Here is a 16,641-nt window from a genome sequence, read left to right on the forward strand (position 1 = left end):
AACAGCATACTCACAGACGCAACTAATGGAATTTGGATGTAATTATCATTTTTTATTATAAAACAGTGAACCATCCTCTAAACTTCTACCCAAGAAGCTTGTAGGCCCTATTGCAACAGGACAAGAGGTAATGGTTTTAAACTAAAAGAGGGTAGATTCAGGTTGGATGTAAGGAAGATGAGGGTGGTGAAACCCTGGAACAGGTTGCCTGGAGTGGTGGTAGATGCCCCATCCCTGGAAACATTCATGGCCAGGTTGGATGGGGCTGTGAGCATCCTGATCTAGATGAAGATGATCCTGCTCATTGCAGAAGGGGTGAACTAGATGACCTCTGAAGGTCCCTTCCTACACAAACTATTGTATGATTCTATGAAGCCAGCAAAGTAAAGGAAAATAATTTTCTCCATTGGAATCTGTAGCTACTGATTAATAACTCCTGGTTAGTAACAGGTACTGTTTCAAGGCCTTCCATGATCTGAGACAGCCTTCATCTGCACGTACTTCCTATGTCCTAAAGACATCAGCTTTCTAGCATTGATTAAAGTTCTCTCTTGCATCATGCAACCACATCTGCCTATTTACTAGGGCAAGCTTTGACCCTCTGGTGACGACATTGTTCCTTCTGAGGAAGCACTTAGCTGGACATGGTCCCTTTAGTTAGTTCCTACTGCATCTACAGAGATTCAAACTGTATTTGAATTAGAAAAGTAGTCTTCACGCTAGGCATATAATTCATGTGCTCTCTGTTCTAAAAAGGGATGGATAAAGAAGATTAAGGGCTGTTTAACAAAAAACCTACTTAAAAGCCAAGCTTACCAGAGTCTCTTTGAGAAACCTCTGCTACTGGAGCTCTTACTCTAGAATGAGTAAAAGAGCTATTTAACGTATTCACCTTCTCCTGAACTTGCACAGAAATGCTTGCTGAACTTGTCATCATGCAACAAAACGTAATTTTTAAAAGTCAGGGAGGTATAAGACAGTAAGCAGCCAACGCATTAAGCCTGAAGTGGAGAAACGGAGGAACAGGTTTGCCTTTTTTTTTTTTTTTCAAAACAGTGGCTCTAATTAGGGAAGAAGCCCACACCAAAGGAGAGTTAATACAAAATGCCAATGGTTGCAGAGTGTAACTAGAGAAAATAAAAACCAGGTGGGCTCAGACAGAGAAACTGCCATTCATTTCCAAGGAAAATTACAGCTTTTGATATGCAAATAGCTATAAACCTCCAAAAGTCTTGAATACCAGCTATCTAAAGCTATCAGTTGCCCCAGCTGGGTCACCACAGAGCAATTTTTGCCAATTATATATCCCTTGTTCCCTGATCAGTCTATTTTTCTATTCATTGTTATACTAGAAACTATTGTGAAATATTCTCAGTTGGGGCAAATAACCTCCTATTCCTTTTCTTTTCAGCTCCCCTAAAAAATCATCCAGCAGTAAAAAAAAGTTCCTTGCAAGATTTCTGCCCAGCTGACACAACAATGTGCAAAGACCATTTCTTCCCCCCCTACAAACCTGTCTTTTATTGTCTGTGCCTAATCAACAAAAAGCTGATTTCCAATTTACAACATCTTCGAAATCCAAATCACATGAGCCTCCTCCTCTCAATCCCCTGTTCAGATTATAACCCCAAAATTAAAAAAATTGGGAAACCTCAAACTTTTCTTGTTGTAAAGCATACACAGATTTTTGATTTTTTATTTTTTTTACTAAATAGATACATTGGGAAAGCATTGAATGTTGAAGAATAAATGTAGGCTTTCCACTCAAAGTCTTCATAGAGGTATAAAATCATATATAGTGGGGTTCAGGTGATTTTTCCAGTGAGCCAGTAAAAGTTCAGGCTTTGCTTTAAAATTAGCACTGAAAACTAAGGGAAATAAACCAGTTCTGATGTATTATGAAATTATAAAACAGACGTTACAGTGGGCATTATAATCAACTATATGATGAACACCTGAACTCATACGGCATAAATTTTTTACTTTACACTAAACCATAAACTGCTTTTGTAATTCTCTAAAAGCATATAAAAATATTGACAATTCATTTAAAACATCGGTTGCTAATGATAGCGAATATCTGTGGTATTAAAAATATCCTACCTTATTAAATTAAAACTGGTTTTGCAATCTCTGTTACAGTCATTTCTGTTGCTTATGCTCTGCTTTCTTTGGGGAGGATTGTGAGCAGCACTGCTCTGAGCTTTATGTTTCCTGCTCTCCCCGGTGAAGAGGTTCAAATGTGCAAAGGCATTCTTTCTTTTAAAGAACTGGTTTTGATGGAAGTGTTTCAGATGAACCAATTAAAAACCAGAGCATGTTTCCTAACCAAGCTGAAATATGATATAAGAAGACCCAGATAGAAGTAGCACAGCTGTAGGGAATCAGTGAAACAAACAACACAAAAATGCAAAATCTTAAGAAAGGGAAAGATTTGGCCAAATCTCTCAGTTGGGTTGACCTGCTCAGGCTTACGCTTGCTGGCTCCTAAGAACAGACATGTGTGAGCCCAAGTGGTCTGGTCAGGATCAGCTGTGTGTGACAGAGGACAAGGAACATTGCTGACATCCTCACTTCATCTTCTGGATTCTTCTAGAGTGAAGGCAGTAAACTAATTCTGGGTGTGCTTTTAGAAACTGATGTTGGCCAGGATATTTTGCCTCATTATTTTATGTTTCCAGTTCTGTTCTAATTGTCCTGTCACCTTATCTTCACACCATTTTGTCTCCATCTTCTGCAGCAATTAAAAATGTCATTCCTTTAACCCCCGTTTTGCTGTTTCTTCTGGTGTTTTCCACACATTTCCATTCTCCTGCATTTATAATTGTCACCAGCCTCTGTGCAATGACCTGCGTCTGGGTACGAAACATGATAAAATCATTAAATTGCAGCTTGCTTTACTCTGTACTTTTTTTTTTAACTACTTTTACCATGATGGGGTATGTGGTTGCATACACAAATTCCAGGAGATGCAGTCACCGCTGCAGCAGCGAGATCCTGGAAGCGCCTGCTTTCTGTGCACAGATTTCTTTTGCTATTACACATGGTAAATCCTGGAATCGCTGCAGCTTGGAAATTGTCCCAGACAGGGCACACAAGGGAGATTGGGTGTCACAGACTGGAATCAACCCCACCTACATTTAGTGACAAAATCTTGGATGCGAGTTCTAGCCTCAAGATGGGAAGACAAGAGGTGCTCAGCTAGTATTATCTGGTAATGTGAAGCTAACTACAGATAGAAAAGGCTTCCTGTGTCCAGAAAAGAAGCCATTAGATTGGATTATACTGGACTGAGACATGAAGGATTAGTGAAGAGGCAGCCTGACAGTGCTGTTTTGCTGGTTACAAGCATCCAAAGACCTTCCCCAAGAACTGTGTGTTTGCAAATAGGAGTAATTTGGAGCTCAGCTGTTAAGACTGGCTTTGGACATTTCTGGGTGCCCAGAACTGGAGTTCCGAAGCCTGTGAACGTGTTAGCAGGTATTCAGCACATGCTGTGTAAGGGTAACCAGTGGCATTGCTTCTTTCAGAGAAGTAACCTCTAAAAATTATATCACTGGTCAAACATTCTCACCTATCTGCATGCCCATGAGCAGGTATTTCTTTCTTTCAGCGTTCATGGTGAAATTCTGGAGAGGTACTAAGAGGACAGTCAGCACTGCTTTTAGCTTGCACGCCCAATGGAAACTCGTACTTTGGCATTGTCAACTCCAGGTAGGTTGGCCATCGAGCCAAGTGCAAGCAGGACCAGAGCAAAACCTCCCCAGGCTTGGGCAAGAGAGCTGGGTGTGGGGGTGCCACGGCACACCTGATGCTGTTGCTCAGACCACTTGCAGTGAGGCGAAGGCCTAGGCCCAGAGGCAATGCTAAAGTCTACGGTGAAACTGCGGAGACTATGCAGACACAACTGGTAATTTGTTATCTTTGAATTAAAGTGTTGGTAGGAATTAAGAGGGTAATATGTATCACCTGCAGGTGTGCCGTAAAGATGCTCTCTTTCTTTTTCATATGCTTGTAAGATATTTTCCTTAATCTTCAGTGCAGTTCTCTCCCCAAACCTGGAAGTCTGATTTGAAATGACAATTTGCTCCTCTTCTAGCTAATTGGAACTAGAGCACAGATATTTCACAAGAGGATAATGATGAGCTGGCTTCCCTGCATCTGCTCTGTTTGTCTCCATTTTTACGTTTATACTGTCTCGTCTGCTCTGCAAAACTGCCAGTCATCTCCTGGGGACACTTTCTCTGCTTGACAGCTTGTAGGACTGTCTGACTTCCCCTCCTCTCCAATGTATGCTGTTAGGTCCTGGGGCTGAGACACACCATCTGGAAGCTGGACCTGTGGACAAGGCAGCTGCTCAGAAAGTGCCTTGTGGTTACAGGTCTCCTCATTACCCCCGTTGCAACTGGTTTTGATCTTGGAGGAGTTTGCTGCTAATGAAGGAGCATCGCCCTCCTTCCTCTGAGCTATATCCTCTTCTTGCTTGGCTCTAGAGGAGTGGTGGCTGAATTGCTGCTGGGTCACCTCAATCAACTCCATTTATTTAAAGGTTTTATGTAGCTGAGTATGAAAGCCTCAGTGGTGGAGGTACCACGAGGCTTCCCTTGCCTATAGACAATAATTTCATCATATTAGTCTTAATGTCAGACTTCAGCAATGGCCTTATGCACTCCTACAACTCCCAGAATGCAGCAGCCTTACAAGAAAAAAACACTGGACAGAATAATTTCTTTTTTTCATTCCATAATCGTGAAAACGGGTCACAACTGACAGGTCTGAGGCAGAGAGATTTGGAGCACTTGGTTTTCTTTTTTTTATAGTATTTTATATTGAAATAGTGGATGCTACTCTCATTGCAGGAAGGGTTTTGAGAACATCTAAAAGGTTAGGACTTTAGCTGGGCCTGAGGACACTTATAAGCTCTGGTTTTCTGTGCTGCTCTATCCTATCAGATTTCTTTTTCTTTCTTGTTGAAATACTAACATATAATTGCCTAATTCGTAGACATTTGCAAGGCAAGAAATGGAACAAAGCAGCTTCTGCTCACATACTTTGGAAACACTGACATTACATAAAAATACATATAAATCAAATAAGCATCTCAAACACCTAAAGTGACATGTAGCCACATTCAATTCTTGCACTGCAAGCTGCTAAGCCTACGAAACAGAGTAAAAATGCAAAGCACGAAGAGAAAATGTGCCAGCCTCTTTAGAAAGCTGTGCATATCATTGGCAAAGGCTGGTTTACATTAGTGCCTCTCAGTCCTTTGACTGATTTGTTTCTTAGGTGTAACAGCTGCCTACAGGTTGTACCTACACAAGCGAATCGAATGTGACACAAAGCCAGAACATTGCGGTACATTGCTTCTTGTACTAATAAATATTTAAGGATAAAGCCTAAGTACTTCTTCTTCAGCATCAGATCCTTCTCTGTTGCAACTGGCAAAAAAGAACTTGCAAATTGCTATGCGTAACAGAAAATATATAAAAAGGATGTTGATAAGCTTGTGATAATGGGTCATATTTTTTTAATTGATTTTTGTTTCTCAGTAAAATTCCACAAACATTTTATTTTATTTATAATTTCTAATAGCCAACTTTGTCCTTCTACTTATAGGTCAACCATGAGAGAATGGAGAAAAAATAACTGACCATGCACCACACTTCAAGGTTCTTTTCTTCACGCAAGGAAGGGGAAGAAAAGCATGTCAGCCATTCAGGGTTGGAACATCCCTCTCTCCTCTTCCCTCACTGAGTCTCAAGTGAGAGACTTACCCATCTCAGACCCCAGTGATGCTCATCAGAAAAATGTCCTGGCTCCAAATGGCAATGCCAAACCATTTCACAAGCTCACCTTGCCAAGGCAGTTCTGTGACTCTGGGATAAGCAATCACGACTTTACCAGCAACCCTGAAAATAATATTTGTATAGTTCACATGACAAACAGGCATGGGCAGAATGCATTTACAAAACCAGACAATGTTAATTGCTTCTGGGAGTGTCTAGAGATTACTCTACCTGAAAATATTTGAGGTTTTTGATGAAAACTCATCTATTGTGGCACACAGACAGCAAAGCAAACATTTCACTCATTTCCTCTCTGGCTTTTGAAATTAAGCAAAAAAAAAAAAAAAAAAAAAAGAGGCACATCCATGTTCAGGAGCCCATTTCGAAACTCCCTATCCAACTGTGTTGTCTTTCATGGCTGGACAGTCTTTTGATTGAGTAGGTCATAAATTTGGGGTTTACCTCTAGAAACTCAAGTGCTTATAACTCTTGGGGCATTTCTTGTTTGAAAATTAGGAATTCAGGAGAAAAAACAAAAAAAGGAGGGAGGGAAAGTAGCTCAATAGTTTCTTCTAGGAACACCCTCTATCCTCAATTCTACAATGAGATTTGGCTTCTGTGGACATTTTTCTCTGAGTTAAGGTAAAGTCTGTGGTGTAAAAGTCATTGTTTCACTTGCTGTGAATATTCTTTCTATCAGGAAAGACCCTCAATCAAAGAATAAAATCCTAAAGCCAGTTTTTGTGTGGCAAAATTTTTGTTGATAAAAAAGAGAAGAATAAAGTGAAGCAATGACTTTCCACCAGCTTTGCCCACCTTTATTTAATGTGACAGGAAATTTCCTCTGGTTCAGTGGGAGTAGGAGTATGTTTGGCCTCACTATGGGTTTTACTTTTATTATTCTGGAATACCCATTTATTTTTCTCAACTACTGAAAGAAAATTAACACATGTAAATATACTTTCTTATTTCTGAATGCTGGTGTGGAGTTAGCTTGGGGAAAGCTTGAAAACTGATGCTATCAAGATTCTGTGGAAAAAAGCAACCATTTAAAATTCATAGTTTCAGGTTTTTTATGATACATGAATCCATTCTGTTTCATTATAAACTAGAAGGGATTTTTCATTGGGATCCCAGAAGTAAACTCGAAATGAGAAGATGGAACAGAGATTCAGAATGACTGACTGGGGGCTGTGATCTTTACATAGGTTAATTAATGCTGCAGACTGAAAGAAGACAAGGAAACATGGCTAGGAAACATATTCCACAGAAAATACATTCTGCAGAAATGTACATTCACTTTAGCAGAATCCACATCTGACTTTCTAAATATCTTTGTCTGAGTTCCCATTAGGCTTACTTAGCTAATATAAGTTCACCCTAAGAATTACCCTTACATCTTAGGTGGGAGGTATCGAAAATCTTGTAAATACTGTGTTCCTTCCACACTGTCTTGCACACAGGGATGCCTTGGGCTCTCATTTGTGGGACAAATCAGAAAAGAAATAACACAGAGTTTCAGCCTTGAACAATGCAAAAGTCTCTGCTTTCTTCTGCCATGCACACAGACTATGTCCCAGGACTCCAAAAGTGGAATTCCGTAAGTAAATACAAGATTGGATTGAATTTGGTGAGTTCATGAAGTGGATTCTCGATACTGAAGGACTATAATTTTGAAAGGTGATTTATGAGCTTTGAATATTGTTGTCATCCTCAGTGTTACGAAACACATGCATCTAGCCGTGCTGCCTCACATCCCTTCCAGCTGTTTCAAAAGAGCAGCTATTGCCAATCTTCAGGCAAGGTTGTTTTGCACCACAGCAGATATTAGAAGGAAGCCTATGTAATCATTTATAGCACGTGTGGATCTTAGCACTGTAGCTGAATTTTTTAGAATAGGCTGTCATAAATTCTGGGATCACAGATTTTCATCATTATTCATGTTCTCAATCTCAACAAGTTGAAATAAGTGCTAAAGGACTCCCAGTATGTGAGCAGTGAGCACTGTATCTGACATATTTTGAATGTAGTTTAAGACACAAAAAAAGGCAAAATAATTGTTATGCTAAACAACATGTAGTCACAGTCAATAGTCCATGAAGAAGTAATTTATGTAGACATATCAACATTGCAAATTTTCAATGTCCTCTTTAAAAAGACACTGTTCTTTTTTTTTTTTTTTTTCAGATGTGAATGACAGAGGTCTCCGATTCCCAAGCAAATGCAAAAGGACCTTGAAATAAAATGATGCCATAATGGCTTTCAGCGATACACTCCTCCCAAGTTTTCAGCACAATTATATGCTTATTACTTTGGAAGAGTTAGAAAACAAGCAAGCTGCAGCTTTTAATGAAGCTTTCATAGCAGTGAGAAGAACTATGAAAAAGCATTTAGAGCAGCTCATCTCCTCCTCTATTCAGTCTCTCTTTCATTTCCAGAGGCAGTTGCAATGAGAAATTGGATGCTATCCAGTTTGGATTTATAAGGAAGCAGAAAAGGAGATAATGGCGGAAGTATGTGCTTTTTTCCCCCATGTAAATTCAGATCATCTTTAACATTTGATCAGATTTTGAGGAACACGAGACAAAAAAGCAGCAGATATTTCCAATCATACATTTTAAAAACTCAAAAGAGCTTTGCAGACTCTCCCTGTATCCAGAGCTGCTTCAAGACATTCCTTTTATTATTTTTGGGGGAAGATGTAAAACATAACCATTTACTTAGCTCTGCTATCTGATTATAAAATCCTGACTCAGAGCATCGAAAAAGTTATGCTTACAATGCACAGACATACATCCCAGTTCTTTGTACTGTCATGCTGCCACCCTAACAAGCTAGAAATATGTATGTGAGTGGAGAAGACATTTCAGGATCAGAGGAAAAGTCAGTTAACAATATATTACTGAGACTGATTTCCTTGTCAGTACATAAAAACTAAATGTGACCCCAATGGAGACATTTTTTATTATGGGGAAGCAATTTTCTTACTCTTTTATGACTCTACTTTTATTACCAGCATTATTCACAATTCTCTAATTAGAGAGCACAACACTGTTACGCTAGTTTTTACTCTTCGATTCGGATGCACACAGTCATTACCGATGCCATGAGAAGGTGTATTAGTGCAATAAGGTTGAATAATACTCCTCCTTTTCTTTTTTTTTCTATACAGAGGCCAGTGGGCCATGATGTTTTAATATGAGTCTGCTCTAATCCTGTGACCTTACATATGCACTTGGAAAGAAATGGTGAGACTGAACAATCCGTTCATTTGTTTTTTCTGCGTAAAAGACCTTATCTGAAACTTTGCGACCAAAGCTTATTTCAGGTTTTATCCCTAAAAGTGTACACACCCATTAAGTGAAAAAAAGCGACAAATATCAATGCATGCAAAAATGTTCAAGCTCAAGTACCTGAATTCAGGAACTTACCTCACCCTTTTGTGATCTCCAGTAGGTAACCTGGCTTTGTATGCTAACACGGAACTACCACAGGAGACTGAAGAATGAAGTCATTGCTTTGTAGGTGCCTAAAATTTGACCCAGGGAATTTAACTTTGGAAAAGATATTGCTTGATGCTTTGTCTGTTTTCAAAAGAAGTGTTATTCACAGCAGAGTATAAAACCTGAACTTGATGAGAACAAAATATGGAACATTTCTGGGTTCCCAAAAAGTTTCTGGACAGCTATGAAGAAGTCTCATCGTGCAGCAAGCTATTAATAGCAAGAGAGGGTACAAACTGCCCCAAATCTTCCTTTTCCAGACCTTGAAAAGTCATAAGTCTTTGGCATTTTGAGTGACGTTGTGAATCAATTCCCTACTCAGGATTTGACTTTAAAGACCCAGTACAGCCCTAAATGTCAACTGTGTGGAAATGGTTCCTCTATTTGTTTGGTTTAGTTTTGGGTTTGGTTTTTTTTTTCATCTGAAGTCTGTATATATTTCACTGCTCAGAAGTCAATGAAGGGGTTTTACAGCAGGTCTAGTAAAGTGCAGTTCTCCAATTACAACCTAGCTGTAAAATATACAGTAGGTTTTTTTCCTTTTTACTTCCAGGCAATAAGTTTTGGTCACGTCAGTTAAACCCACCTAAAAGAAGGAGAAAGAAAGAGAAAAATGACTGTTCAGTGAACCTCAGGAGAATTATGAAGTTATACAGCCTCAGAAGGATTTTAGGCAGTTTTATATTGCCCAGCTCAGTTCACATTTATATCATCTGTCTCAGTGCCTGAAATGAACTAAGCTATGTGCTTGATAGAGAAAAATACCTCTACTGACTGATGTATCTAAAAATTCTGGCTTCGATATGGCTGGATGAAACACAGAAGAGGGTTGCTAGCTGCACAAACTTAGCTATAATATTTTTCATGTAAGAAAGAACTAGATAATGCTCAAAAAAAAAAATTGTACATGGAAGAAAACAAAGAATCAGTAAAGAGTGAGGATTTTTTTTTTTCTTAAACACTTCCATGTTAACTTAGTTATGTCCAAATTACTGCTTGAACTTGGAGAACTGGGAGAAGGAAAGACTGCAGCAGTCTGGAAGGTTGTGCTGCAAATGAAACTGCTGTTCTAGATAAAAACATAAACTATCCTAATTCAGTGTAATTATCCAATTGTGCCTGGATTTTGACTATGCGAGACACTGGGAAAGTCTTCTGAGAGCCTGGAGATATTCTGAAGCATAACATGCTGCCAGTGAAGATTTATCTACAGTTTCACCTGATAAGATTTTTCATCTTGTTTTGAACAGCATAATTTACCATAGTCAGCATGCTGTATTGCATTCATATATGTAGAGAAGAGCTGGATTGATTATCCTCAGGCTTCCTGCCACTAAACTCAGCAAATTAGTTGCTCATGATTCCAGCAAATGACTGCTCTTTTTTTTTTTTTTTCCTAGTGCTCCAGGAGAGATTGAACTGTAAAGCTTTGGCTGGGAAGCTAAGAACTCGTTTAGAAACTCCCGAAAGAGGGAAGAGATATATGGCTGCTGTTATAATTAGTAAAGTAGCGCAGCAATATATGAGATGGTTATGATATCTCAGAGAACCCGAAGAAATTGAGCTCCATTTGTCTTGGTGTCTTTTCTGTAGGGGTAGGTCGGCTGATGTGCTTCATATTCAGTGGTAATATCCAGTTGTAGCAGAGCTGATGGAGGCTGGGCTGCTTCCCTGCAGTCCCTGAAAAGGTCCTAGAACACAATATCCTTGAATTCGTTGCCTAATGTGGGCAGGATGAGAAATCCTTCAGATAGCAAGGGTCTACCAAGAGCAACCCATGCCTGGTTAACCTTACTTGTCTCTGTGGTGAGATGAGTTTTCCCAGCCTCCTCCTCTGTAGGCCAAGCAGGTTGGGTTGGATGATGAGCCCCTTAGTGTGGCCCAACCTCACCTGAGAGGTTCTCTGGAAAGGAAATTATAAAATTGTGGAGCCAAATTTGTGTTGGTGCTGGCAGCCGGGAAGTGGCCGATTATTATAAAGACTTCCTGACTAGGCAGGACTGGATCAGGTCACCCAGAGTAATTGTGACATCTCCAGACTTGGGGGATTTCAAGACCCACCCAGAAAGCCACCGCTGACCTGATCTTATGCTGGTGACAGTCCTGCATCAGGCAGGAGATTGTGTTAAGTGTTTTCCAGAGGTCCCTTCCAGTCAATACCTCTACTATGATATGATTCTGTGAAAAGAAGGGAGAAGGAAAAACAAAAACGAAATTTAAAAAAAAAAAGAAAAGGAAAAAATGTGAGATCTGAATCCCAAAGTGCTCAGCTTTGGGCATTCACCAATACTGTTTTGTTTTGAAAGTGGATTCCATACTGAAATCGATCAGATTTTTGGTTCCCATTTTCAAAAAAATGCTAGGATCTGCAGTCAGAAGATACGATGGTTGTCCAGGACTAGGTAGGACAGAAAACTCATCTGAGACATGATGAGATCTGTGAACCCACTGGAGAGAGAAATTTTGGTGCAGTGAACTGAAAACACCAGGAACCAACACTGATAAAATCACAATCTATTCCAAGATCTTCATAAAAAAAGGAACTGTTCCATTCCTAACATTAGAATTATGCAATTATACACACAGACTATATATGCAGGCTATACAAAACTATATAAAAGAACAAGAGCCTTTACATTTAGGTATTGAACTACACTGAGCACCTTCTGACTGCAGCACAGACACCAGCCACGTTTGTTGGTTCTACTCATATTATTTCTTGAACAACCCTGGAGGTCAGTCTCTGAGACAGTATCATAGTGTCAGAGGATCTGACATTACTGGCATTAATCCTTTGTGTCAAGTAGGGTATGGTGGCAGAGGAAACAACAGGGGACTAGGTAGAGTAGATGGAAGAAAAGGAGAATTCACACACCAATTTTTCTTATCTTGTTGCTGTAGTGCCTGGTCATGGATGAAGCACACAATTAAAGTGCTTTACAAACGCCTGACAAAAATGGCTTCTGTCCAAACCAGCTTACATTAAATTTCCCAAAATAGAAAAACAAACCCAAACAAAACCCACTCTTCTTTTCAAAATTAATGCAGTTACCCTTGTCTCCCTAAGCCTGGATGAATCCCGGATGACTTCAGAGTGGCACAGAAATAGCAGAAATAACAGTCTTCAAAAGGAAAATCACATCTTTAATGGAATGAGGGCACCCTTTACCTCTCTCCACCCCACAGAGGTACTCTCAGACTCTCCCCTTCAGTTGAGAGGGAACTGGGCATGGGGTGGGTATCTGGGCCCCACGTCCAGTCTACGAGTTAATCTATGTTTGATCCATCATCAGAAATCGACTGGCTGCCTTTTCTCCTTGGACAGTTATACGAGATGTGTCTGCTTCTGCAAGCAAGGCTGAACCACGCTCAACGAGCAGTAGATGGTGCTTGAGTAAGGTGCATGGGATATGAAAATCCTGGGACTGAAGCGGTTCCCAGTAGAGCCAAAGTGCATGTAAGGATGGCTTGAAAGAAAATGTGCATGGGAAGAATGGTTTTGTCAAACGTAGCTTGTTTTCTAACACGGAACAAGGCTTCTGGTGCCCCTGTAAAACACATACAACCTCCTGCCTGTGGGACACCCAGGCTCATAGTCATCCTCTCAAACTTCATTAAAGCCAGTGCTGTTAAATCAGAGTTGGCTACTAGGGGCTAATAAACAAACCAAACCAAAATAAACCCAAAACAAGTTTCTAAGGAGAAATACAGTCTATTTCCCACACTTTATGGTAAAAAAAATGTGGGCTGTAAACTCCTTGGGGGAAGATTTATATCTTCCTATGTGTTTTTATAATGCTAAACTAACATTCCCAGAGGCAATTAGGGCTGTAGCACAAATAATAAATACTAACAATTACCACCAAAGAATAGATGATAAACGACAGGTATATTTTTTTAAAAAAATTCTGCATTCAGAATGAAATGTTCTTTTCATTGCAAAGATACTGTTACGGAACACTGTATAGTTATTGTGTTATTAGATTAACTTTTATAGTTAAATTGGGTGCCACAAATCCTTAAATTATTTAAAATAGAATATGTTTTCTTAGTTTTTCTTGATCTCAGTTTATCTTGTTATTCTCCCATAAAATTATGGAGAAACAGCTAGCATTTTCATTTTTTTTAGAGGGTTTTACATTTTTAAATATATATTAAGATAAAGCCTTGAACTTTTCATTAGAAATATGAAAAAATTTAAAATTCTGCTGGTGGATTTATGTTTATGGAAATGAAATAATTTAAATCATTTATGGAAAATGTTTAAAATGCTTTAATGGTGGGAGAAATTGTGCCAACAGTTGCCTCAGTGTAAGTTTGGAGTAGCTGTATCAACAGACTGCCAGATAAAACAAATTTAACACAAACAGAGTTTAGATTATGCTTATTTCTGTTCACACTGGATCGATCTTGACTCTAGTTACTTTGGGAGAGCCCTTTTAAAGACATAAAATCATCAAGTGCTATGATGTAACTATTTGGATAATTACAGTATCATGTCCTTCTTCCAGGATCGATTTTCTTTATATATTTAGATAAATAAATTTCAATGGACAATGTCTATGAATACCTCCAAACTGTTTTCTCACTCCACAATGGCAGACTGTGCTTGTACAATATCTTTTTGCAGAAATATGTCTGAGAGCCTGAGATGTAAGGTCAGAGTATAGGATATTTCTGTATTGCAGGTGGGGCTTATTCACCCATGCAGTGAAGTTTTGTCGATCAGACATTCTCAGGAATATATTTTCTTTCTATACAGGGCAGGTTGTGCACAGTCAGAGATAATATTTTTGAAAATTGTAATTTGATAGAGTATATAACCTTGATAGAGTATTGTAACCTTCCTGATCATTTTGTGATGTAAAGGATGAAGGATGCTGAACACAAACAGTGTGTGCAAACCACCTTTGTGCTTGGGGGATAACGAACCCAGAAGTTTGGAAAAAATCTTCTGTGCAGCCATCTTTATGTGAATATATATCGGGAACAAATCCAGCCTCTAGAAATGAGGACTAAAGCTGAAGTTAAGTCTGTCAGACCTCCATTTCTCAGGATTTTCCTAGTTCCCAGGCAGAGATGATGCCGGGTGGGAGCAGAGCATCTTGCAGGCGGTCCATGCACAGGCAGCGAAGCCAGCGATGACTCTGCCTCTGCACAGCGCACACCGCGTCTCACACCCAGCTCAGCTCTCCGGCCGGTTGTAGAACAGCTATATGAGCTTGGACAAAGCACTTTAATTTTGTCTCCTCGCATTCTTATCACTTCAACAATTCACTTTCTGCCACTTAGAAGAAATTACTTATTTCTCCAGCGAGTTCTGGCTGTGGCATGGACTTTCCAACACAAATAAGAAATAATATTCTGTCATTTTTCAGCTGTAATACTCTGCCATTAAAAAAAACCAAAAACAACCAACAAACAACTAAGGAAGTTGGTTCAAAGTTGGAAAAGGCTGTGGTAAGGAGGAAAGACATCTTCCACTTCAGAAAAATTTGTGCTGCTGTGGCTACACTGCTCTCAACGGATGCGAGGCGGTGAGAGCAGGACAGATACGGCCTTACTGAGGTAGGGATCCCTGAGCACGTGAGTGGGTTTTGAGGGAAAAATCCCCCTTTGCAGTAAAAATACAGTTTGAAGTGGTGCAGGGAGATGGAAAGCACCAGGGCAGGCACTTTCCTGGGCTTTGGCATGCCCATCCATTTGCTCACTTGCTATTTCTCTTGAAAAAAGTTTAATTAGGTTCAGATACACTTTTTTTTTTTTCCCCCCCCCTCTCTCTGACCATTAATTTTTCCCAAGCAAGGAGAAAGCCACTTCTCTGAATACAAATTTGGCCACTGTGAGAGCCAAGTCTGATGAGTTTCTTACACATGGAAACAAGGAAAGCGAAGCCTTGTGAGCTCTGGGTGAAGACTCTGGGTGAGTGTGTCACGCAGACCTGCCCAGTATATTTTGACCATTTCCCTCTCATTTCTGTTTAGTCTTATTAATTCTAAAACCCCTCATCTTCCTTTGTCTTTTAAATGATATTTGTACCATTTTATCCTCACTGTTCATTTTTTTTCCCTTCCATAAAAAAAAATAAAATATTAATGTGGCATAAGAAATCTGCCTGTGCTGGTAGTCTCTTGAAACCGTTGATGAATCCATGAATAAAATATAAATCTTTATTTTGCTTGTGGTATATCAGATTTCACATGTTTATTATATCTCTTGTGAAGTGAGCTTGTCCAACAGAGTTTTTGTTTGTTTGTTTGCCTCCTTTTATTTTCAGTAGCCCTTGATTTATCAACCTTTGGAAAAAACTAATGTCTGCTGTAGTCTTACATGAAACATGAAACTTTCATTTGGATTATTTGGATCAATTTTCTACTCTCTCATCTGAAAAAGGAAGAAGGGAAAAGAAAAGAGAGAAACCTTTCTTATCCCAGCAAAAGTGTATTTTTTTTTTCCATCCTTTTGCTGTTGAGCTTCATCTTCCAGTATTACCTTGGCCTAAGAAAACAGTCTTTTGAATGTAATGAGTTATGTTCACTATAAAAAAAAACCCCAAAATCCCCAAACCTGGAGTATTGCAAAAATAATGCTATTTTCTTTGGAAAATATATCTTTCTTTAGCAATCTTAATCAACATTTTTATTCCAATTATACCTAATTTGAAAGATTAACTGTGGTTTGTTTTTTGTTTGTTTTTTTTTTTAAACTGTAATTATGCCTTAGTCTTTTTGTGCAAGAGTGATGGCAATATAAATCTGAAGTATTTTTTCTGGAGATGTCTCCACTGCCTACGGTTCTGCTGGTTTACTGACAAAGGATCTGCTCATTTGGGTGCCATATTCTTGAGATAATCTTATCAGAGATGGATTTTTTATAACATCAATTTTCTAACAATCCATTTAACCGAGGCAAAAGACAGTTTTGAGTTAAATCTGCGAAACAGAGACAAAGAATGCATGATGAACAGCTGTCACTTCAAGGGATGATAACAAACATAGCTGCTGGCATAAACTAAGAAATCACTGCCTATTTAGGCTCTTCTGGCTGTCCCCACGGGGCATACAGTATTTAGAATATAGATTTTCCTGTTCCAGAAATGCAGGTGAAAATCCTGATAAACTGAACATAATGAGTTTGTTTTGGAGAATAAAAGTTTACTCATTTAATGAAAAGCAGATTATGCATTTAGCACAACTCATGTAGAAAAGAATAAGAAAAACGCCTGGGAAGCCTTAAAAAGTTAATATAGAAATTAAAACATTCATATGCAACAGTAATACATGAAACATTCTGAAATTCATTCTGAAAGAGGTATTTCCAAGTTTGGTAAGTGTATGTAGTATTATGAT

The 16,641-nt window shown here is 39.0% G+C and overlaps 2 long non-coding RNA genes across 2 annotated transcripts; both read left to right on the forward strand.

Annotated features, from left to right (window-relative positions):
• The first annotated feature begins 2,617 nt into the window (after positions 1-2,617).
• Positions 2,618-10,662, forward strand: LOC113483513. The gene is made up of 3 exons (XR_003399032.1): positions 2,618-8,302; positions 8,962-9,037; positions 9,246-10,662. It is a non-coding gene; the product is annotated as an uncharacterized LOC113483513 (long non-coding RNA).
• Positions 10,663-13,514: 2,852 nt separating this feature from the next.
• On the forward strand, positions 13,515-14,696 carry LOC113483514. Its single transcript, XR_003399033.1, has 2 exons — positions 13,515-14,264; positions 14,348-14,696. It is a non-coding gene; the product is annotated as an uncharacterized LOC113483514 (long non-coding RNA).
• Positions 14,697-16,641: the final 1,945 nt, after the last annotated feature.

This window comes from Athene cunicularia, assembly GCF_003259725.1.
Source record: "Athene cunicularia isolate RWA chromosome 9 unlocalized genomic scaffold, athCun1 chr9_part1, whole genome shotgun sequence".
NCBI lineage: Eukaryota > Metazoa > Chordata > Aves > Strigiformes > Strigidae > Athene > Athene cunicularia.